Source organism: Tupaia chinensis, unplaced genomic scaffold (genome assembly GCF_000334495.1).
Source record: "Tupaia chinensis unplaced genomic scaffold, TupChi_1.0 Scaffold000127_2, whole genome shotgun sequence".
Lineage (NCBI taxonomy): Eukaryota > Metazoa > Chordata > Mammalia > Scandentia > Tupaiidae > Tupaia > Tupaia belangeri.
In genome coordinates, this window is record NW_006159596.1 from 3,661,846 (window position 1) to 3,686,320 (window position 24,475).

The 24,475-nt window shown below is 43.4% G+C and overlaps 1 protein-coding gene across 2 annotated transcripts in view; it reads right to left on the bottom strand.

Moving 5' to 3' along the window:
* Nucleotides 1-24,475, bottom strand: part of INPP4B (inositol polyphosphate-4-phosphatase type II B) — a 957,317-nt gene that overhangs the window by 853,342 nt on the left and 79,500 nt on the right. The window contains exon 1 of one of the 2 annotated variants that reach the window (XM_027770341.1): nt 1,226-1,421. The exons of the other annotated variant lie outside the window; for it this stretch is intronic. The gene's annotated coding sequence lies outside the window, so the exon portion shown is untranslated. Of the gene's footprint in view, nt 1-1,225; nt 1,422-24,475 lie in introns of those variants that run through there. 2 annotated transcript variants of the gene reach the window in all.

The window sequence follows — 24,475 nt, forward strand, 5'->3', positions numbered from 1 at the left end:
TCGGTTTTTTTAGTTACCCTAGAGACCCCCCCCCCCCCTTTATAAGCAAGTCCTGTCTAACCAAAAGGAAGGAGGGACGCAAAACACTACCTGGAAGTCATAAAAATCTAATGCCCTCAAATACCATTTCGGGATAGAGGGGGGAAACCTGGTTCCAGAGAAGACGAAAAAGCAAGGGGAGCTCATCTGCATCACCTGAGCAAGAGTAACAGCCCTCCCAGGTTTGCCCAGTTAAGTTTTGTGCAGCTGCAGCAGCACCCTCATCAACATGCACGTCCTCGCCCTATGAAACCTCGTCTCCAGACAGCAACTGCTGGGCCCTCTCCACCGTATCCTCAGGACAGAAACCACTGCCCCAAAGAGGCGCCTTTGGAGGCAGAGGGAGGGCCAGGACAGGTGTGCGCCAGCTCCAGCAGCCTCATCTGAGCCCCAGCTGCGAGCCTGGACGTCCATTCTAGACCCAGGCTCTTAGGATATCTCCAGGAAAGCCAGGAGCCCGCAGGGCAGTTCTCAGATTCCCATCCACCGGTCCCACCCCCCACGCCCTCACGCTAAGACCCCAGCTTTCCGGTCCCTCGGGGAGACCTCTTTGGGGTCGGGCGAGGGATGCATGGTGGCAAAGGAGAGACATGCCAGGTGTGTTCCCCAGAAAGAGTTGCCGGGGATGGGAGTAGAGGTGCGCGTGGGAAGGGGTTGTTTAGTAAAAACCTGGAAATAGGGCAAGTGGGACCCCGGTATCAGAGGCTTGCTCCTCACAATCCCCTCCTCGCCCTAAGGACGGCTTTCTCCAGGCGGGCGGTGACGGCAGCTAGCGGTCAGGACCCGGGCTGGAGCGAGCTTGAGCCGCTGGGGCGCTCTCCAGGAGGCGCAGGTGGGCGCAGACGGGGGAGGGAGGGCGCGAGGCCCAAGCTCAGAGTTACCCCGGGGCCCAGAGAGCGTGAGCGTGTGATTGCCAACACGCGCGCGCCGAGGCGAGAGGGAAAGCGGGGACAGGGTACCCCAGCAGCCAAGGAGGGGACAGCGCACCCCAATCTTTAGGCGCCTAGGTTGGAGAGGCGATTCAGCCTGCCAGACTGAGAAACTTGAGGCAAAACAGACAGACTCCCCCCCGCCAGGACGCGCCCCCAGGCTCTCAGACACGCTCCATAGTCTCCCAAATCGCCCACCGTCACCCACTCACCCCGTCAAATTCCCCCCGCGCCCTGGGATTCGAAGGGGTAATTACCTCTCCGGGAGGTGGAGTGGGGGGCGGCAGCCGCAGCAGACACTTTTAGCCCGACTTTCCTGCGTTCGCGTGCGAGCGTGTGCGCGCCGAGCGGGAGCTGTAACCTGCTATTTATAGACCGGAGCCTCAGCACCCGGGGCCGAGCACCCGGAGGAAACGAGCAGGCGGCGGCGGCGCAGGGCGCGGGGCGCGGGCCGCGGCTCCCCTACTTTCTCCCCCACCCCCACCCCCTGCTCCTCTTCCTCCTCCTCCGCTCTCCCCTCCAAGCGATCTCCTCCCAATGTCACCAGCGACCAAACAGGCAGCGGCGGGCGCGACTGGCGCAGCTCGCTTCCCGCTACTGATGGAGCGGAGTTGGTGGCCCGGCCGCCCGCCTCGGAATGACCAAGACACACTGGCTCCCGGTTCTGACACCCTGCACCCCGACCCTCTGGCCGGCCCCTCTGATCTCGAGGACGGCCCCCCGCCCCAGCCTGGGATGTCGGATCACAGCTGTGTCGACGAGGGGTGACCCGGGGCCGCCACGCTGCGGCGGGGGCAGGAGAAACAGAGAAAGACCCGGGCCACTGGCCCCCGACAATCCCCAGACCGAGGGTTGGGACAGGGGCAGGGGGCGAGCTGTAAGGGGTGTCCCACGTTAGTAGGACTGTCTGCCACCGCCCAAGGACCCGTCCCTTTCGCCCTGCGGGGAGGTCTGACGGGGAAGACTTGGGCACGGGCTCGGCTTCCCGCCCCGAGCAGCCCGCGGCCATCCACCGCCGGACTCCAGTCCCCGCGGGTGGCTGAGGTCGACTGCTCCCAACAAGCGTGTGACACGCCTTTGACAGCCCGGGTGCTTGGGGACGACTCCGCCCTCGGTGTATTCGGGGTGTCAGGAAACAGGGTATGTAGTCACGCAGTCTGGACAGAGGCTTAAACTCCCCCACTTCCTCGCCATGAAGCCCCCGGGGAAAGCACGCAGCCTGGTTATTCCGGGTTGTGGGGTGTGGGGCGAACGATTCCTTCCATCTGCGCCTTACAGGTGCCACCTGGCGGCCTCTTGCAAAGGTTTTGACGGAGCCGCTCAAAGGTAAATGGGGCCCATAAAGGCACCCTTGGCCTCTCATCTCCCGAAGAGCTCTGTAAATTCACGCTGTAAATAAAAGAGTGCAAATGCTTGTACACAAATGTTGCATTTGCCACGTAAAGAAACTGCGATTGCAAAGTCAGACTGGTGAAATCAATATGGGTTAAGTCAATGCTTAATAGTTTCACAGAGTGGGGAGCCGAATCTGCACCCAGCTGTCACCCCTGCTGTCACTGCCTGCATCTAGGCATCCATTCACTCCACAAACATTTGACTGTCACTAGGTTATGTCCTTTGTCCAGGAGGGCAGGGACTCTGATTGCTTTGGTTGTTTTGCTTTAGGGGTTTTGTCTTTTCATCACTCTGCTGCCAGAGCTTGGGAGCATGGCTGACATGCTGGACAGAAATGTTTTCAGAATGAATTAATAAACATGATGGACCAGAAACTGTGCTTGGCCCATTCTCTCCCTAGTCCCCGTGGTCCTGTTTCTCTTCAAGCTATTTCTGCTATGCTCAGCCACGTTCCAGGTGAACGAGTGGCGAGCAGTAGAGGGTGAGGGACACACCGACTTGAAGGTCCTGCCAGGAGGTGGCTCCCCCTCCAAGAGTCAATCACACAATTAGATTTCTCCTCCATGGAGCAGTTCTGAACACACCCATTTCCAAATCTAGGATGAATCCTGTTCATACATCCGGTTTTCTGCTGGGAAAATGATATAACTTTCTCACTAGGCAATATTTTCAGCCTTTTCTTAAAATACAAAGTGAAAGAATATCAGAACATTAGGGTGCTAGAGCTTTGCCACCAAATTATAAGTATCGTGAACATCTTTCCTTTAACTTCCTTTCATAATCGCCAGAAGGGCGTATGCCTCACTAGAAACAGAGACGAAGAGAGAGAAACACTCTCTAGTGGGGTGTGGTCACACAGCAAACTCTTCTCCATTTCTCCATCCTGTCAGAGTATGGGACACACATGCACATGCTCTGTGTGTTTTTCAAGCTTTGTGGACCAGGAGTCAAACCAGGGTCAACCGTGTGCAATCTGGCTCCCGGAACCACTACGCCATAGTCCTTTAACTTTAAACAAAGGTGTGTGTGAATGTGCTCCTGTATTATGACAATACACACTTAAGGTGAGACACCAGAAGCCCCTATTGTCATTAAAATCCAGACCTAGATCACACTGATCAAGCCCTTTTACAGGGATGCCATGGAACATGTCATGTGCCTGTACACATCATCCATGAAGCTTAGATTTGAGAGCAAGAGAGAATGAAGACAGACTCTGTCAGGTGCATGTACTACAAGGCATTTTTAAAAACCCATCAGTCAGTTTGATATTTACCTTTTTAGTTATTTGACAGCATTTTCCATGAATAAGCTTGGAGGATCCCATTGCTTCTGTGGTTTATTAAGCTCGTTCAGCATCCACTTTAACAAACGTTGAACTGTTGGCCACTTGTGCCCCCTAAACATAACTCCATTTGCCAATGAAGGACAAAATATTTTTCATTTCCTTTTGAAATATCTTTGTAGGGCCAGAAGTCAAAGGTGACTCCCAGTAGTTACCTTGCTGTCTAAAACAATAAAATCAAGCCAGGAGCTATGGGGCCAGTGTCCAAGTCTCCTTTGCACTGAAGCACTGTGTACTCTTTCCACAGATCCACTGTTCATGGAGATTTTAATTCCAGGTTGATATGACCCAACTGGTATCCACAAGTTTATCTTTCCACAAAATCTCTTCTACAGCAGAGCATCAAGCATTTCACAGGGTTTTTCTTTCTTTTAACCATAGTTGTTCTTTTAAATATAAGTGACTAATGAATGATAACTTTGTAAAGAAAGTCCTTATTTTTATCCCAACTTTAAAAACTTAATATTGTAGGAGTTAATCTGTTATGTATGTATTAAGGTCATCTGTGTGTTTATCTGTGTCTGCATTTAAATTAAAGAAAATGTTGTTAGACATTAAAAACTTGGGGGGCAGCAGGTGCTGTAGTGGTTAAGTGGACTCCCGCATGGTCGACCACGGTGCGAATCCCAAACCCAGCGACTTGAAACTCACACTGGGTGCACGTGTGTTTGTGCCCAAAACCCTGAGAGGAGAATAGAAGAGTCTGTGGTATGGCCAGCCCCCTTGGAGGGTGCTGTGTCACCTTCTCTATCTCTGTCTCTCCAGCAAGTACATGTGCCCTATAGTAAAAAAAAATCTTTCAAAAAAAGAAAGAAAGAAAGAAAAACTTGACCTGACCTAAGTGAAAAGGGGGAATTATTGTAAAGGTACTTGGCTGTTCTTTGGACTTCAGGAACCACTGGAAACAGAAATATGCCATCGGGATTTTCTGTTTCCCTTTTCCCTCTGCACTACCTGCTCCATTCTCTTTTCTCCCTTTTCTCTCACTTTCTTCTCATACACTGGCTTCCTCTGCTGCTTCCACATGTACTAAGTTGCATCAATATGAACAACTCATTTTTTAAAAAATAATTATTTATTTAATCCCATTTGTTATTATTATTACTATTTAATTTGACCAGAGAGAGAGAGAAAAAGAAAGTAAGGAAGCGAGTCACCAGGTCCGGGACCTGAATTGTAGTCAGCCATGTGGGAGTCCAGCACCCCAACCACCATGCCACCTGCTGAGTCCACTAACAACTCTTAAGCTTCATGACATCACAATAGGTCACTTCCAAATTCTCAGAGAAGCACCATGATTGTCTCAGCTACTAAGACCCAGCCCAGACAACTATGGCCAGGCACAGCAGCCAAGATGCATTTTCTCAGCAGCTACTCTAGCACCCAGGTGAGTAGGAGAAGTGGCCAGAAGAAGGAAGAAAAGGATGAAAATTCCCCAAATGAGGGGAGGAGTATAGGTCATTCCTGACCACTCCTATCTCCTAGTGTTCCGCGAACACTGGCACCAAAAGCAAAAGGAGGGAAGGAAGAGAAACACAGGAGCTCTCATGTCTGTGGTAAATGAAGGCAGGCACACGTCTGACTATGGGTGAGATGGAGCGGCTGTCACTGCCCGTGGTTCTCTAAGATTGCTCGCCCCAGCAGAGCAGCACTGTGGTTTTATGACCTCCCATCGTGGGACTGGATGAGCACGAGGAAGGAATCAAGTGTATCACAGACCGTTTACTTTAGCTTCTTTTTCCATGGCAAATTAAATAAGAGAGTTCTTTAAATGAGGCAAATGAGTGCGATGCAATTTTACATTTATTGAAGATAAACAGTTTGCTCTCTTTACATGATAGTTACATTTCTAATATTGTATTGGAACTTGGATATTTCAAATGTCAACAGGATGGTGAAGCATCACTTTTTTTTTTTTGTGGCCATAAACTCCTTCAAAGAGTGCTTTGTATTCATTTGTCCCCTAGAGAAATATGAAATATATATTCACATGTAGAGTAGAATGATATGTGACATACTTGTGTGCAATCTGAAATTTCATACCTCACATTTTCTTTGTTGTCCCCCAACTATCCCCCTCCTGAACATGAAAATAAAGACTCCATCTTCTTGAGCAAAACATCAAAAAAGCTACTGGAGGGATGAGCAGATAGCATAGTGGTTATGCTGCTGGACTCCTACGCACTCAGCCATGGTTCAAGTCCTGGACCCAGTGGCTTAAAATTCATGCCATGGCGTGTGTGTGCATGCCTAAAACCCAGAGAGGAGAATGGAAGAGAAAAGACTACAGTGTGGCCATCCCTCTGGGGTGGGGGGTGATTGCTGGCTTTCTGTCTCTTTATCTTTCTAGCAAGTGTATGAGCCCTATAGCAAAAATCTCTCTAAAAGAAAGAAAGAAAGAAAGAAAGAAAGAGAGAGAGAGAGAGAGAGAGAGAGAGAGAGAGAGAGAGAGAGAGAGAGAGAGAGAGAGAGAGAGAGAGAGAGAGAGAGAGAGAGAGAGAGAGAGAGAGAGAGAGAGAGAGAGAGAGAGAGAGAGAGAGAGAGAGAGAGAGAGAGAGAGAGAGAGAGAGAGAGAGAGAGAGAGAGAGAGAGAGAGAGAGAGAGAGAGAGAGAGAGAGAGAGAGAGAGAGAGAGAGAGAGAGAGAGAGAGAGAGAGAGAGAGAGAGAGAGAGAGAGAGAGAGAGAGAGAGAGAGAGAGAGAGAGAGAGAGAGAGAGAGAGAGAGAGAGAGAGAGAGAGAGAGAGAGAGAGAGAGAGAGAGAGAGAGAGAGAGAGAGAGAGAGAGAGAGAGAGAGAGAGAGAGAGAGAGAGAGAGAGAGAGAGAGAGAGAGAGAGAGAGAGAGAGAGAGAGAGAGAGAGAGAGAGAGAGAGAGAGAAGGAAGGAAGGAAGGAAGGAAGGAAGAAAGAAAGAAAGAAAGAAAGAAAGAAACGCTCCTGAATATAAACTAAAAAAGGGGCTGGGGTATTCATGAATCCATCGGACTACTGGGTCATCAGGAAAATCATGATGCATTTTTGCTTGGAAAAACACATCACGCCTTTCCCGAACAACTAATAGTTCCCTTCCACCCACTCCTGCCCTAAATAAGACCTAAAGGAGCAGTAGGTAGAAAAAGAAGACTTAATTCTGGAAGGGAGAAAGAGAATTTCAATGTGGGGAAGCATGTGGTATTAGTCTTCTAGGGCTGCCATAACAAAATACCACAGATTGAGTGAATTATCCAGCAGGAAATTTATTTCTCACAGTTCTGGAGGCTGAAAGTCCAAGATCAAGGAGTCTGCAGATTTGATTTCCAAGGCTTCTATTCTTCGCTTGTAGATGTTGTCTTCACACTGTGCCTTTCCTCTGTGCATACATACTGTAGTGTTTCTGTGTGTCTAAATTTCCTATTCTTATAAGGACAGTAGTTAGATTGGATCAGGGCCTGCTCTAATGGCCTCATTTGAACCTAATCACCTCTGTAATGGCCCTCTCTCCAAATACAGTCACTCTGAGGAAGAGGACTTCAACATATGAGTTGGGGGGGACACATTTATTCTGTAACAGATAAGCACTGTATCAAATCCCAGAAAGGGTAAGAAGGTAGAGTTGGCATATCGGTTTCCTTTTTATGTAAGGAGGATCCAAAAGTAAAGAAATTTGTATGCAATTTTCCTACTGGAGTATTCTGAAACTCTCAGTCTTCATAGAACCCAGAACTCAAGAATGCAAAGTGCTTTTGCATGCTGCATAAGTGATACGGAAGGGGCTGTGGTTCCTAGAGAGGCCTGGGAGTTGGTCAGTGGGACAGAAAAGCACTAAGGCATCTGGAGGGCAACCAGATTAGATACCAAGGAAAGGGTGTGGCCCAAACACTGGTACTCAGAGATGTGGCTACCACTGCCGTAGCACTGACCTCAGAAAGGTCAGTGGCTAGGCTCTAGAACCATGCTAAGCTCCACTCACACCCAGGGAATGGAAGCCACCTGGGCTCTTCACAAAATGACAGAAAAAGGCCCTCACCACTCATACATGACCCCTCTGCCATGATGCTTCCTAGGTCTCTCTTGGACTAATGAGCTACCCAGAAGGAAGAGACAAGACAGAAGGGCAGAGGCAGCTGTACCTAAACTGAGGTTTTAAACCAGGATAGACTTGGTTTAGATTACTGAATAAGGCTAAGTCAACTAACTTTCCTATTTCTGAGTACAGATAGCGGCTTACACATTAATTTTATGGGAGAATAAATGAGCTTCCCTTTTTATTCCTAGGCTTAAAGACTCTATGAATATCCTTTACAATTCACACTTTTTAATGCCCATTCAGGAAGCCCATAGAGTCCACTGAATAGCATCTGTGATTCTAGATATAGAATATTCACCCTAGGGGATCTGCTTCTTTAAATCTGGTTACATGAAGAATTTTTTTTTACCGAATAATACCTGGTGGTACATATAATTCTCCCCTAATGTATTATTTGAAATGCTATTGTTTCTTTTTAAGCTTATTTATTTATTCTATATGAGAGATACATTCAGAGAGAGAGAGAGAGAGAGAGAGAGAGGCACCTGAACAGGTATACGTACATGCTCCCCATGTGTTCAGGGAGGACCCAGCATGTGAACCCAGGACAATTCCTGTGTTGTTCCTATTGTATTACTGCTGCCCTACTACCTAGTCCCTGAAATTCTGTTTTCTTAAAGGAAGTAATGTCCGTAAGTCAACAGCACAAAAGCCTGTATAATTACATTGAATATTTAGTAAATGCCAGAAAAATAATAAAACCATAAATGGAGAAATCAAATTTTAGACAACACTGGGTAAAGACATCTGTGTTCAAAGAGTAGAGAGCTGAAAGGTGACTGTGTTATCATGCCTCATTTCAAGAAATACACAGCTTTTTTAAAAAAAAAAAAAGAAATCTTCAAAATATAAAACATCTGAATTGTTTTCCTTCCTGTCCCCGTTTTCAACTGAACATTTTTTTTTATTACTTAACTATGTCACTAGTGGCATAAAATGTAAGAAAAATGTATATATCAGACACATTTGGGGAATGTTTGTAGTAAACACAGAGATTGATTAGAGCAACCAGTTCTTTCCAGAAGCACACTATTTCTGAATCTTTCATTACATTTTGTTCAACAGCTCTATCTTGCCTTCCATGTTTAGATATAAAATATATCCTTCTTGACTTATTTTCAAAAATTCTCTACATCTAATCATCTTGCCAAGTCACCCTTCGGAGTCTCTTTTCCTTGGTGTAATATAGTTCTACCATTTCCTGATGACCTGAGTTTTTCTAGAACAGACCAGAGCAAGTTAGGAGTATTGGTCCCAATTAGGTCTCTCAGTTCCATCTGTATCTCTTGGAGACTCCTCTCCATCAAGACTTCATTTGTTCATCAAGGCAAAAATCTGTGCTTTGGAATCAGACAAATCAGATCTCTATTCACAGTGCTCCATTCATTGGCTGTGTCTGACAAGTGCCTTAAAATTTCTGAGTCCCTGGTTCTTTATCTGTAAAATGGAGGTGATAGCACCTGCCTCACTGTGAGTGTGCACATCCTGAAATGAGGACACAACCTGGCATCCATCTCTCAGTTTTCTACTCTACACCCCCTGGCCAAGATAGAAGGAGATGCACATGGAGGGAACAAAATTTCCTTTCGACACCTACTTCATATGTTCTGGGCTAAGGTCTCACCATATCCACATTTGACATATACTATTAGTCGGGCCCTGTGAAAAGTAACACCGTTCTGGAGAATGTGGCCAAAGTCTGTGACAGATTTTTCCAGATATCCCGTTATATATACTCCACAGAATCACTTCTGACTCTTGCTTTATCTTCACAACTCTCCTCTACAGCATTCTCCCCTTCTTGGTGAAGGACACATTTTAAGACCCCCAGTGGATGCCATGGATAGTACTGAACCCTGTATATACTATGTTTTTCCTGTAGGTACATATCTATGCTAAAATTTAATTTATGTTAGGCACAGTAAGATATTAAGAAGAAGAAGAAAATAGAAAAACTATAATATACTACGATATACTACGATAAAAAAGTAGCTTAAGACTTATATTTCCTTGCAGAATTTCACAGTTAATATATTCGGACTGTCATTGACCACCTAACTAAAACTGCAGAAAGCCAAACTGTAGGTAAAGAGAGAGCTACTGTGTCTGAAACTCCACTCTAATAGGATATTCACTACACCAACTGTTTGCCCTGAACAGTGCTTAGCTCTAAAAATAAAAGACAAAGAAGACACAAGCTATGTCATTATTTAGAAGGTTTATAGTTGATTTCCCTAAGCCAATCTAAAAAAGTAGAGGACGGCGGATGGTGTGGTGGTTAAAGGCGCGTGGCGGACCATGGTTCAAGTTTCAGACCTGTCGGCTTGCTTTCTCACTTTCCCTCTCTCTCTTTCTCTCTGTCTCTCTCTGGTAAAATTTTAAAAAATAATGATAGTAATAACAGATGGAATTAAATAAATCAATAATTGTTTTGAAAAAATAAATAAAAATAAAATGTAAAGAAGGCACAAACTTTGTCATTATTTAGATGTTTAGAGAAGATTTCCTTAAACCAATCTTCTCTTATTTCATACTGCGTTTACTTTAATATTACATTGACTGGGTGTGTAGTCAGACAAGGTACAGGATATGGAGACATAGGGATGAGCACATTATTTAGTTGAGGGGATGAGTATACAAATAGGTACAAAAGGAGATGAGATTCTCTCTTATTATACTACGGCTTATGCAATAGAATAAGGCCAAGTGCTACAAAAATTTGGAGGCGAGAAGAATCTGTTGAAAGGATGAGGGGACCAGCAAACGGCTTGGTGGTGAAGGTGCTGAATTCCCACATGGCTGACCATGGTTTGACTCCCAGCCTCTGCAGCTTGAGAATCACACTGGGTGTGTGTGCATGCATGCCCAAAATCCTGAAAGGAGAATCGAAGAGAAGGGATGGCAGCACGGCCATCGCCCCTGGAGGGTGATTTCTCATTCCCCTCTTTCTGTCTCTGACAAGCATACATGTCCTATGGAAAAATAAATAAATAAATAAAATAAAAAACAACAACAAATAAAAGGATGAAAAAAATCTTCATGAAGGAGGTAGAATTGGCACATGAAGGATTTCAGGGAATTTAACCAGCAGGGATTCCAGCAAGTAAAGCCCACCTGGTGCAAACCCATCCTTCAGTCTGATTTGAACATCAACTGCTCTGGAAAAACTGTCTGATTAATCCTCTCCTTGCCCCTGCAGTCTGCACTTATCTCAGCCGCCTCACCTACTACACTGTATTTGTTTACTCATCTGTCTTCTTCGATGGAATGCAAGCTCCTCCTGAGAGTGGAAACCACATTTTATTTAGATTTCTGCAACAGATACAAAGGCCCCAGAACACTCCGAGAGTTTGGAGTCCAGGGAATTTTGTATTTTTTAAAAATCAAATTAAGTCCAATTTGATCTTCTCACCACTTGGTGAAAAATATGTCAGTTGTGGGGCCAGTGGTGTGGTGGTTAAGGCAGCTGGCTCCTTTATGGCTGATGGCATAACCCCAGCAGCTTGAAAAACACTCTGGAGAAAAGAGAATGTAAAGTTCTCTTTGAAAATAATGTACCTGGTTAGCTTTGATTTGAGTGTCAGGCATATGTTGAAAAACCATACTGTACAGTGTAGAGATCTACCATGATAGAATCTAAATCATAATAATAAATTTTAAAGAGAAAAACACTCTGAGTATGTGTGCCCAAAATTCATAGAGGAGAATGAAGAAGAGGAGATTGTGGTGTGGTCATTTCCCCTAGGATGGTGCTTTCTCACTCTCTGTCTGTCTCTCTCCCCCTGGCAAGCATCCCACGGCAAATTATAAAAAAGAAAAATATTAGAGTTTTTAGGTTCCCTATGGATGTTTTAGACCTCCTTCTTGGATGGAAGTTCACATAGACTAGGGGCATCTTATCTGGATATCAGCATTCTCCGTGAAGTTGTTAGTAATTGTGGACTCGCCGTCCTCCCACCCCCATGGCTCATCCATGCGGATTCCTTCCTCTGCCCATGAGCTCCAACAGGCCACACCAGCCTGCGTGAACAGCCTCTCTGACTGAGGCCACCCACTCTGCCTCCGCCCATCAACCTCTCACCGAAAAGGGCAACCACATGTGTACTCCTGCCCTTTTCGCTTTTTCATTTCCTGCCCTTTCTCTTCTCCCAGCTCTCTACTTCCTCACCCTATTCATTCAGCCTCCTACATCACTTCCTCCTCTTCCTGTGGTAGCAATTGTGCTTCCCTTTCTTGGGACCGTAGTGTCCGAGCAAATACAGAGAGAGAATTTGAGTTATCAAAGGGAAAATTTCATTGGAATTATCAAAAATATTATCCTGCATTTCACAAATAGCTATGTGTGTGTGTGTGTGTGTGTACACATGTGTGGGTACATGTGCACATGCATATAACCACTAACTCTTTGAAGACTTTTGAAATTCAAAAGTAACATTTGTATACATGAGAGTGTTTGTTCCTACGTATTTCAGAAAAATATATAGAGTTACAGATATTTTTCTTTGTAAACAGAATAGAAAGTAGGCTGAGAATCATTACAGATAGCTCAAGCATGCTCTTCCTTTGAAATACAGTACTTATGGGCAAAAAAGATCATTTGAAACTTGAGGAAAAAGTGAAGAAAATTCATCAGTGTGAACAGACAGTCAAGACAATCATTTTATTTGGCCTAAGATATAGTAACATTTTGTAGGACTGAATTCCAGTTTCAGAAACGTTATAATGAAAGCAAATGAGTGACTCATTTTATGTTTTCTGTAATATAAAAATAAAAACCTCCCTGCCTGAGTGAGTTAGTCTTTCCTGGTCTTGTACCCAAAAGCTCTAGCTGAGAGTGGACATGAGACATGTGTGTTACTTTTTTGTGGGTGTTTTTGGTTTTGGAAATTGCTTCTTTCTTTCTTTCTTTCTTTCTTTCTTTCTTTCTTTCTTTCTTTCTTTCTTTCTTTCTTTCTTTCTTTCTTTTTCTTTTTTTATAAAGCACATGTGCTCACCTGAGAGAGAGAATGAGAATGAGAGAGGGAGAGAGGAAAAGTGAGAAATCACCCCTAGAGGAGTGACCATGCCACAATATTTTCTCCTCTATTCTCCTCTTTGGTCCAGCATGATTCTCAAGCCACTGGGTCTGCATCCAGGACTCAAACCATACAGACATGTGCTATCAGTGCCTTAACTTCCATGTCACTTACTGGTCCCAAAGCAAATGTTTTTTAAAACCTTAATAGGTGGGCTGTGTCAGTGAGTGAGGGTCGAAGATGGGAACACCACCATTTTAAAATTTTGAATATTTTATTGAGCTCTTCAAATGGCTGTTTAACTTGAATCATTTGACCAGATTGTTAGTTATTTTCAGAAAAAGTACCTTCGTTAGTATTTGGAATAATAAAGCCAAAAAGGATACTATGCTCCACTGGGTAGTCCACAATAATGGGAGGAGGAAAACTCTCTACAATGACTGAAAGGGTTGTCTTCATTCTAGGTAGATCCTACTAAATCCCTGAAGATGATTCTATTTCTGGAGTCAGACTTTGAATGGGGGCTAGAGGTAGTAGATGAGGGATAAACTGGGTTTTTCTCTTTTGTTGGACCACAAAAGACTTCGGTAGAACTGGGCTTTAAACAGGAAGTACATAATTAAAGTTACTTCTCTTTGAAAGATGAAAAGTACTCCTTGCATCACATTGGCCAAGTAACATTCCATCTGTCCCCCCACCCCTTCTGCTCCTATTCCCCTGTCCTAGTCAACTCAGAATGCTATAGCAGAATGACATAGACTAGGGGGAGAGGTGCTTTTGCAACAAACATTCACTTCTCACAGTTCTGGAGGTCTAGAATTCCAAACCCAAGGCACTAGCAGATTCTGTGTCTTGGGAGGGCCCACTTCCTGGTTCATAGAGAGCTATCTTCTTGTTGCATCCTGACATAGATTAGACAGAGTAGTTATCTCTTCATGTTTCTTCCTATAAAGGCACTAATGCCATTCATGAGAGCTCCACCCTCATGACCTAATTACTAACAAAGGCCCCCACTGCCTAATACCATCATATTGGTGATCAGGGTTTCAACATAAATTTGGGATAGGAAGCAGACATTCAGCCTATAATACCCCCTTTCCAACTACCACTCATGGAAGGACTTTATCCTTTAGAAGATGTGCTTAGAAGTCACCTGCTGTTTGTTTGCTGGTTCTGCTTCCACCATCACTCCTTTCTGTACACATCATCTGCCTGTGAAGTGTAAAGTACGATTGCAAGATCTTAGCTGAGCCTTGGTCACTTAGTTTCTTCCAAGGATGGGTAAAGGAGGTCAGCAACAGACTGCAGAAGTCAGCCATGGAGCTGGAGCCAGAAGATTATTTCTTGAGAGGACTCTCCAAATTGGAACAAATGAATGGAAAATACAAACATTCTGGATTAAATAAAAGAAATAGATTTTCTAAAATCAAATGGGATTTCAGCTCCAACTACTTTTAATTATAAATGGAAAGTTGCAGAAGTCACAAAATTTGGGTGACGGTGACAAGGCAACATGAAGCACTAAGGATCTGTGGTATTTGACGAGTCTGGTGGGTCCCCTCTCTACCTCTCATTTTTCTCTGCCAGAGAAGCTGCTGGCTATTGGGGTCCTGCTCACTCTTGCCTAGATAGCTGTGAATGGAGGGGTGAAAAAATTGGGGGGACTCTGCCATCTAGGACCATAGGTTTGCTCTCTTGAGAATCCTTCCCTTTGATCTCTACTGTTTCTCAGCAACATTGATTGTCCATACTTCTATTTACAGTTCTTCTTTCTCCTCCTACCACTAACTGAATGATCTCCATTCTCTGCAGTCTAATTGGCAAAGGAGAGTGTCAGATTGACTGAGGTCATTAGCATCTCTCTAATCAAGAAGAGAGACACTGCATGAACCATGCCTAGGTAGGTGGCCTTAGATTAGGTCTGCATGCTTTTCCAGAGACCTGAGAGCAAGAAGTTGTGAGCTGGGTATTTCACCTGAAGGGGAATTTATTTTATTTATTTATTTATTTATTTATTTTGGAGACATTTTTGCTATAGGGAGCTTGCACTCGCTAGACAGACAGAGAGAGACATAGAGACAGAAAGCAAGAAATCACCCCCCAGGGGGGATGGTCACGCCGCAATCCCTTCTACTCCATTCTCCTCTCGGGATCTTGGGCACGTACGCACACGCGCCCGGTGTGAATTTTAAGCCACTGGGTCCGGGACGCGAACCATGGTCGACTACGTGGGAGTCCAGCAACATAGCCATTACGCTAACTGCTGGTTCCCTCACCTGAAGGGGAATATTGAACATCAGGTTAGTAGAGATATAGGAGGTAACAAATGCACATTTAAATACATAAGTAAATAGCTTCGGTGAAAATATAAGCACGTGAAATGAAATGTCTTTCAACTAAAGGTCATGAAATCAAAGACAGAGGTTCAAGGACTTGTCACTCCTACAGACCACACTTATAGATGAGGTGAAGCCAATACAGCACAGGAATGTCAAATCTTATCGTTCAGGTCAAAATCCTAACATGTTATTCATTGTTGAGCTTTGTCTTTCTAAATGAGGAAAACACTGTCCAGTCTTTGTTCTGCTTTTTATAATAAAACATGCACTTGTAGCATTTATTAGTTCTGAAAGAGAAAGCATACTACATGAAATAGTAAACCACAGACTGATTGTCTCTTGATAATCTATATTCCAGGGAGGCTGCAGTTTATTTATCCAAGTATTGATGAAAGGCTAAATTTTTATTATGCACAAACCAATTTAAACTGTTCTTAAATGAATAAAGAAGAAAAGTCCTCTCTGCTTGCCCAATTATACAATTACATAGTTTTCAGCAATCTCTGAAGGTTTCTTTCTTTAAAATTCCCTTCTGACATAGCTATTTTTATATTATTTTTATAGGTAGAATTTTTTTCTGGGAATCTGAGGGATAAAATTAATGGGAAAATTTGACTGGCTTCTATTGCAGTGTTGGACAAGAACAGTCCCAGTCCAAAGGGTTTCCTGGTGAAGAGGCTCAAAATCAATTTTACAGGGATCTACTTCATCAAGCCCCCTGGGTTCTAGCCAGTGCGTTCCTCGTCTCCTTGAAGCTAAGTCATCTGATACTCTTGTGCAGGCTCAGTCATTTCTCAGTTCTAAAGACCCCTTGAAGGGGAAGGATTTGAGGACAGCACACAATGCTGGAGGGGCCAGCTTCAGGACTTCCTCTTCATCCTTCCCAGAGCCAGTGTTCAGTTCTTCCAGAATTAAAAGCAACTTTCTGAGCCAGCCAGTGGTGCAACAGCAATGCAACTCTCTGTGTTGCTGGAACCACAGGGGAATGTCTGGGTTTTGTCCTGAGGCCTGCCTCAGTCTTATGCATGCCCTTGATCCAGGATGGCTGAGGTTGGAAGTGAATCATGGAATGAAGACCCTGTTGAGGCTGCCTGTCTCTCTCTGCTTCTGTCTCTCACATGGAAAATATAAAAAACTTGGGGGGGGGAATAGCTTTCTGAAAATTATCTCAGTATATTAGACAGTGTCCTATGCTTTTATAGGATTCACTTTCCATATTTGGTATCTAAGGGTCTTGCCAAGGCACCCAGGGCAGCTTCTATTTTCTGCTCACCAGGTCTCATGATACCAAATTAATGGGGCAGCAGGATATTTTGTGGACTGGTGAGAGGACCACGGCCTCTATGCACTGGATCAGGGGTCAGTAAACTATAGCTTAGAGGTCAAAACTGGTTTGCAGCCTACTCTTGTCTTGCAAGCGAAGAGCAGTTTTCATTGTATAAGGTTATTTAAAAAAAAAAAAAAAAAAGGATGAAACAGAAAAAGAATATGCAGCAGAGACCATAAGCAGCCTGGAAAACCGGAGCACATTCACTATTTGGTCCTTCACAAGGAAAGTTTGCCAATCCCTGTGCTAGATTATTACACAGAGCTGGGAGCTGATGGAGCCCTTGGCCCACTGCTGTTCCTGCCAGTTGAAAGGAAACCACTTCTGTGTGCTCTTACCAGGGTACTAAAAAAAAGCATTTGCCAACTTGATAACTCTGTATATCAGGCACCGGTCTGTGATGACTGACTTCAGAAAATAAGCCACACATGGAATAGCAGCTTCAACTGGAATTGCTCCCTCATTAAGTTTATGATAATCAATTGATACGACTCCTAAGATCCATCTGTCTTGTCCCTGGTCAAAGACACAAGCTTAATGAGAATGTAAGGGCTTAATGAAGATCTGGGGAAACTGGGGAGTGTAATGGGAATTATTACCCCTGCTGTTATCAACCATCTGACAGCAGCCCTCATCTCTACAAACCTCCAGGTGCACGGCGTTGCTTGGGGATACGGCTTAGGCAGCATCCTCAGTACAGAGGCTTCCTCTCGCCCTTCCAGAGCCTCCTCCATGGGTCAGGAAGCCAACAGAGAGATGCTCTCTGCTGAATGTCCATTCCAACTGCACACAGAAGCCAGGGAAATAACCACAGAGAAATTCCCAATGGGTCCACTTTAACCCACTGTGAGGCAAACTCAACCCCTTTTTTCTATTCCCTGACCCCAATGACCCTCCTCTGAGTAGCTAACCACGGTGGCATTCTGGGTCCCCTGGAACTAATATTTGCTAGAACTCGTGTCAGTAATCTCCAAAGATCTGGATGGTTCATTTTTCTGAGAGTTGACAGCAAGCCCTTTTTAGGAGGAACCTAAAGGAAGATGTGAGTACAAGCCTGGCACTATTGTTGTGTAGTTCTTCAAGAGTTCCTGGCTTCCCCTTCACTTATGGGCTATGTGTTTGGGAAGTGGTAGAAAGGCCATGACTTTTTTTTTTTTTTTTGAAATTCATTAATCTATTTCTTCCATCATAGAGAGAGACAGAGAGAAATAGACTGACAGACACCCCCAACAGGGTCCTTAAGCTGTGATGCCCCCCCAGGGATTACAACCATGTACGTGTGCGACAAGGGTATACAAGAAAACCCTGGGACAGAACCCCAGGACCCTCTCACATGGACCGTGCATGGCAGAGTGCTTTATTACCGCTGTGCCAATGTCCAGCCCCAGCACTTTTGATTAGGTCACCTAGAGTTTTGCTTTTGTTTTCTTTTCAGTTTCTACAGATCAAAAAGGATGAACAAGGCTACGCAGCTTTTTCAGACCTAGGGATCTCTTAATGAATTAGCTGCTGCCCCAGATCCCTGACCTATCAAACCCTATGAAGACTGCTAAAGTCCTGCTGCCTGTCACAGTTACCACACCCAATTTGCCAGTCTTAGGGGCCCTGTCATTTTGCTGTCCGTGTGTTCTACAACCTGGGACTGCACAACTACAAATAAATCACAGCAATTTTTTTTTTTTTTTTTATTGTGGCAAATCCTATCATCAAGTCTGGCCCACAGAGGACAGTCACTCTGGCACTTCTCAAGGCATTTCTTAATGAAATTAGTGTATCAAAAGTGCCTTGGGAACCAGCAGTTAGCGTAATGGCTATGTCGCTGGACTCCCACGTAGTCGACCGCGGTTCACGTCCCGGACCCGGTGGCTTAAAACTCACGCCGGGCGCGTGTGCGTGCGTGCCCAAGATCCCGAGAGGAGAATGGAGGAGAAGGGATTGCGGAGTGACCATCCCCCCTGGGGGGTGATTTCTTGCTTTCTTCTGTCTCTATGTCTCTGTCTGTCTGGCGAGCGCACGTGCCCTACAGTGAAAATCTCTCCAAAAAGAAAAAAAAAAAGTGCCTTTGGGCCCTCTGGTCAGGCATCCTTGGGTGTAGATAAGTGATACACACATAATAAATATACCTCAGTATCTCGTCATCTTTATATCTAGTTCTCTGTAGCAGCCCAAGAAATTCCTACATCATAAGTATCGACTGCCACTGTATCCACATTTCTCTTAAACACTCTGAGCTTCTCAGGTGGGCATATGGAACCAGAATCTCTGGCATCTGAACTCAATGCAAAATATTCCTCCAACATAAAATCATGCTTCTCCCTTCCTGGTTTGAAATCCTTGGAATCCATTCCCACACATATTCTCGGCTTCGGTTATGATAAAGGAGCACAGTTGTGTGGTTCTTGTTGGGAAACCTTTTTCCTTCACCTCACCTTTGTGGTTGCCACCACACCAACATGCTGGGGTTGGTGTCTAGTCATCTGAAGCTGATGCTAAAGCACAGGGAATGTAGAGGATTGGCATCTCCTGGGGAGTGAAGGCCTTTAGGAGAGGCCATTGCAGAGCTTCTGGGCAAGGGAGAACAAAACAAAACAGGGTCAACAGTCTCACGATACAGAGAACAGGATTGTTTCTGCTTTTAAGGAATATTCAGTGAAATTTAGGTTCTATTTTTTTTTTTTTTTGAGAGAGAGATTTTTGCTATAGGGAGCATGTGCTTGTCAGAGAGACAGAAAGTGAGAAATCACCCCCCAGGCAGGATGGCCATACCACAATTCCTTCTCTTCTATTCTCTTCCTGGGAACTTGGTCATGCACACACATCTGCCTGGCATGAGTTTCAAGCCACTGGATCCAAGACTCAAACTGTGGTCAATCATGTAGAAGTCCAGCACCTTAACTACTATGTCACCTGCAGGCCCCAAAATTTAGGTTCTTAAGGTACATAGATAACTACCAAATGTCCCTATTTCAGATTTTCTAGTTCTAATTTTTTTCCAAGAAATGCACTAATGTTCACATAAAAGATGTGAAAACATCTATGAATCCACCCTACTTTGCAGTTAGGAAAATTAAAGGCTTAAACTCCTCTGCTTTGGGGGCTCTGCTAGTTCAGTAGCTACAAGACAGAGCACAGTCCTGTAGGCAACCATAAAAATTCCCTGATTATGTGTCCATGCCTTATTCAGAGCACTCTAAAGCCCATTTAATTGTTTTTCTCATGTTCTCTAAAACAGATGGAAAAATCCAATGTACACACACACACACACACACACACACACTCACACACACACACACACACACAGACCAATCCTTGCATTCCTTATTTTTCCCATAATGACCAGCCTCACCATGTCAACATTGTCTCTGATGGGCTTCTGACTCTTAACAACCCCAGGAGATGATTTAAGTTAATATAGCACCAATGTGTATCACTGTCTGTTTTATGATTTTAGTAGAATCACACTTGTCTTCAGTTCAAACTGGAGAGCTAACCAATCTCAGAATATCATTTCTTTGTAAATTTTTTGCTTGCAATCACTAGAGCCAGCAATTACTGTACTAAGGTTTAATTATAGAACACAAAACCTAGTTGTGGTATGTCAACAGAGAGGAAATTGTTTTATGGGATACTAACTGGCTTATACAATGTTTATAAATTGAAGAAACTCTAGGCTGTTCAGAAAAATGTCTTAAATCATGATGCAGGAATGAGCCACCCAAGGCCATTATAACCAGGACACTGCTGCCATGGTCATATCAGGAAGCTATCTGATTTTGCAGCTATGAGGAAAGATGCTAGCTCAAGATCAAAGCACTTCCACTCGATCTGCACAGGCAAAAATGGGTACCTCCCCTTCTTTTCGATTTTTTAGTTGGCGTACCCATAACATAACATTTACCAACTTAACGATCTTTTTTTGGGGGGGGGAGAGGTTTTTGATATAGGGCACATGCGCTCGCCAGAGAGACAGAGAGACAGAAAGTGAGAAATCACTCCCCTGGGGGGATGGCCATGCCACAGTCCCTTCTCCTCCATTCTCCTCTCAGGATCTTGGGCACGCACGTACACGCGCCCGGTGTGAGTTTAAACCACCAGGTCCGGGACTTGAACTGCGGTCAACTACATGGGAGTCCAGAGCCATTACGCTATCTGCTGGTCCCAGTCTTAACTATCTTTAAGTGTATAATTCTGTGGTATCAAATACATCAACATTGTTGTATAACCACCACCAACATCCACCTCCATGAACTCTTTCACCTTCTAAAATAAACGCTTTATATCCTACAAACACCAGCTTCCCATTTTTCCTCCTCAAAGCCCCTGCAACCACCATTCTACTTTCTGTTACTATGAATTGGACTACTCTAAGTACTTCATACATGTGGAATCATATAGTATCTATCTTTTTGTGACTGCTTTATTTCACTGAGCATAATGTTCTTGAGATTCATCTGCATTGTAGCATATAAGAGAATGTCCCTTTCTAAGGTTGAATAATATTTCATTATATGCATACACCACATTTTGCAAATCCATTCATCTATCAGTAGCTGCTTCAGTTATTTCCAAGTTTTAACTTTGGGGATAATGGTGCTATGAAACACAGATGTACAAATCTCTCTTCAAGATCCTGCTTTCAATTCTTTTGTATATATACCCAGATGCAGAGTTGCTGGATCATATGGTATCTCTATTTTTACTTTTATGTGGAACTGTATTCCACAGTGCTGAATCATTTTACATTACCAACAATAGTGTACAGGATTCCAATTTCTCCACATCCTTGCTAACACTTTTTTTTTTTTAACACAGTAGCCATCCTAATGGGTGTGAAGTAGTATCTCATTGTTTCTTGTCTGCAGAGTATCTCTAGTGATTAATGGATTCAAGCATCTTTTCATGCCCTTATTGGCCATTTATATACCTCTATTGGGAAAATGTCTATTCAAATCCTTTGTCCTTTTTGCTTATTGTTGGTTGTTTCCCTATTATTGTGTGGCCCTCCACTCTTATTTCAGTTCTGCTCTCAAGTCTTACAGAAAGCTATCTGGTTGCCAGGACATGAATTATATCCAGGAACGTGGGAAAGGTAGATTTTGGCTCACCAGGCTGTACAGCATAAAAATCCACCAAGTTTATCTGCAATATTTATTGTGGTCTTCTTTAGGGAGATTTCCTGTGATTGGAACCCTGGTACCTGCTGACAGTATTTCCTGCTACTAACCTACCTAGCTTATCATCTGTCCATATGTTGATGGCTCTTAGACCGACCATCTTTATCCTTTAGCTAAATCCTGCTTCACCCCACTATCAGTATTAACGCTTCTCAACGTGAGCCACTTTCCTAGAGTATTGCTATCTGCTTCTCCTTGTCATTCTCTCTGCATTTACATTTACATACTACATTTCATGGCACTCACTGCACAGACAGACCAAGGACTCTGCCAGTATGACCAATCCCAGTGCAGTTTACTTAGACGTGTCGTGTCAAATCTCATAAAAACTAATAAAGAATTTTTAAGAGAGATTTTTGCACGTGCATTCGCCGGAGTGTATGAGTGACATAATGAGACAGAGAAACAGAAAGTGAGAAATCACCCCCTAAGGGCATGGCCACGCTGCAGTCCCTTCTCCTCCATTCTCTTCTCAGGATCTTGGGCATGCACACACAGGTGCCCCGTGTGATTTTTAAGTCACCAGGTCCAGGACTCAAACCACAGTCAACTATGAGGGAGTACAGTGACATAACCATTGCATGATCTGCTTGCCCCGATAAAGAATTTTTTTTCCTGGTAAAGAACTTTTAATGGCATCATCTAAATAGATTATAACTCTAAAATCTCAATAAGGTTCATTTTACTTCAAATGAATTACCAACAATATATTAGCACTTAGTAAATCATACCTGGGGACTAAAGAACACCTTGAACCCCCTCTTTTAAATCAGGTCATATACAGATCAGTGCATTTTCTGAGTCAAATATCTTCTCTTCTCAGAAGAATATTAATTGTGCTGATTAGTCATCCTCAGTTAACCAGATTTACTCTAATTAAGTAATCTCTTTTCTTCCAAGCCCCATGACTCTGGAGGCTTTGTATTTGAACTTAAGATTTTTCTGAAGAATTGAGTATTAAATGAATTATGTAGCTTGTTTTTGCACATAATTAGCTTAAGTTTTTTTCTTCTATTGGCGAATCATATACAGATTACAATTAACCTCACTACTCCAGACTCCTCTATGCTGGTCATAACACAGTTTGAAAAGAGCTTACAGAAAAGGGCACCTTATCAAATGACATTGGCTACTCTGATAGCTGATAGCATGGGCAATTTATATCAACTTGATAATAACTGGTGTACCACAAAATTTTGTTCTTGATACCGTGGACAATATATAACTTGGATATAGTGTAAGTAGGAAGTTCTCTCCATTTTCTACTAGAGATTTCGTTAAAGTAATACTTTTGTCATCAATAAAATAAGCACTTTGGTACCAGCTCTGTAGCCTGTGGTCAAGGCAGCCGTATCCCACATGGTCAACCATGAGGTTTGAATCCTGGCCCTCGTGACTTGAAAAACACTCTGGGCATTCCATTTAGGAATGGCACACCTCCAGGCCCATTCTAAGATGGATACTGAACTTGAGCTGTGAAATATTGGTTTCCTTGAGTAAAAATGAATATTTTCTGCTGAGACTTCTCCCTCCATATTCATTTCTAGTGGGTAGGGCTACCTCCGTCTTCTTCTCTCCATGTCTCTCTGTCTCTCTATGTCTCCCTGTGACTTTTAATTCATTTTTAATTAAAAAAAATAAAGTTTAAGGTAAAGTATTCTCTAGACTCTTAAGATCTTCCTTTATTGTGCTAATTGGTGTCTTTTCCCATTCCATTTAGGGAAGGCACACCCCCAGGACCATCCTGAGAAGGATACCAAACTTGAGCTGTGAAATATTGGTTTCATGCCACACAGTTTTCATTTTTTGCTTTTTAAAATCAAAATCTAATTTTTTATAATATGTTTCCTTTCTCCTTTTTTATTTTATTTTTTCTTCTTTTTTCCTCTTTAATTCTTTTCCTTTTTTCTTTATCTTTATTCATTTGTTGCTTAGCTCTACATACTAAGTGTCTAAATGGGTCCAAGTACACAGTATCCAAACATCTGAATACAATTAGGATCAGAATATTCTTCTATTCCCACTAAATCTGAAGTGCAAAGAGTGAAAAGAGAGATTGCAGATCACCTCCTCCTGCATGCCACTGAATGCTCAGATTGAACTTCAAGAATTAGGAAGAAACGCACCATCCATCAGATGACTACAAATCACCACAACGTCACAAGCAATATGGGAAAGCAAAACAATACCTCTCCTCCAAGGGAAAAGAATAACTTCTCTTCATCCTAAGACAGTACAGTGAAACTCATGGAAAGGTCAGATAAAGAATTTGGAATATTCATAGTGAAAAAGCTAACAGAGATTGAAGAGAAGAAAGAGAATGAACTGCAGAAGAGGCAGGTAAAAGTAGCTGATGAGTTCCAGGAAGGGAGGAAATTATTGCAAGATATAAAAGAGGAAATACACACTATAAAAAAGAACCAAATGTACCTGTTAGAGATGAAGACTATAATACAGGAAGTCAAAACCTCCCTTGAAAGTATTAAAAGCAGACTAGATCATATAGAAAATCAAATCTCAGATGTAGATGATATAATTGCTGGCCTAGAAAAATCCACAAAAAGACTGAGAAAATTGCCCAAAAAGATGAGGATAATATACAAGAAATACTAGATACCATCAAATGTCCAAACATCTAGATAATTGGTATCCCAGAAGGTGAAGAGACTCATAAGGGCAATGATAATCTATTCCATGAAATTCTAGAAGAAAACTCTCCAAACCTAGAGAGGCATTCAAAGATTCAGTCCTAAGAAATACAAAGGACCCCAAATAGAATCAATCCAAGAAGATTGACCAAAACCACAAAGACAAGATACTAAGACTGGTAAGAGAGAAACGTCAAGTTAC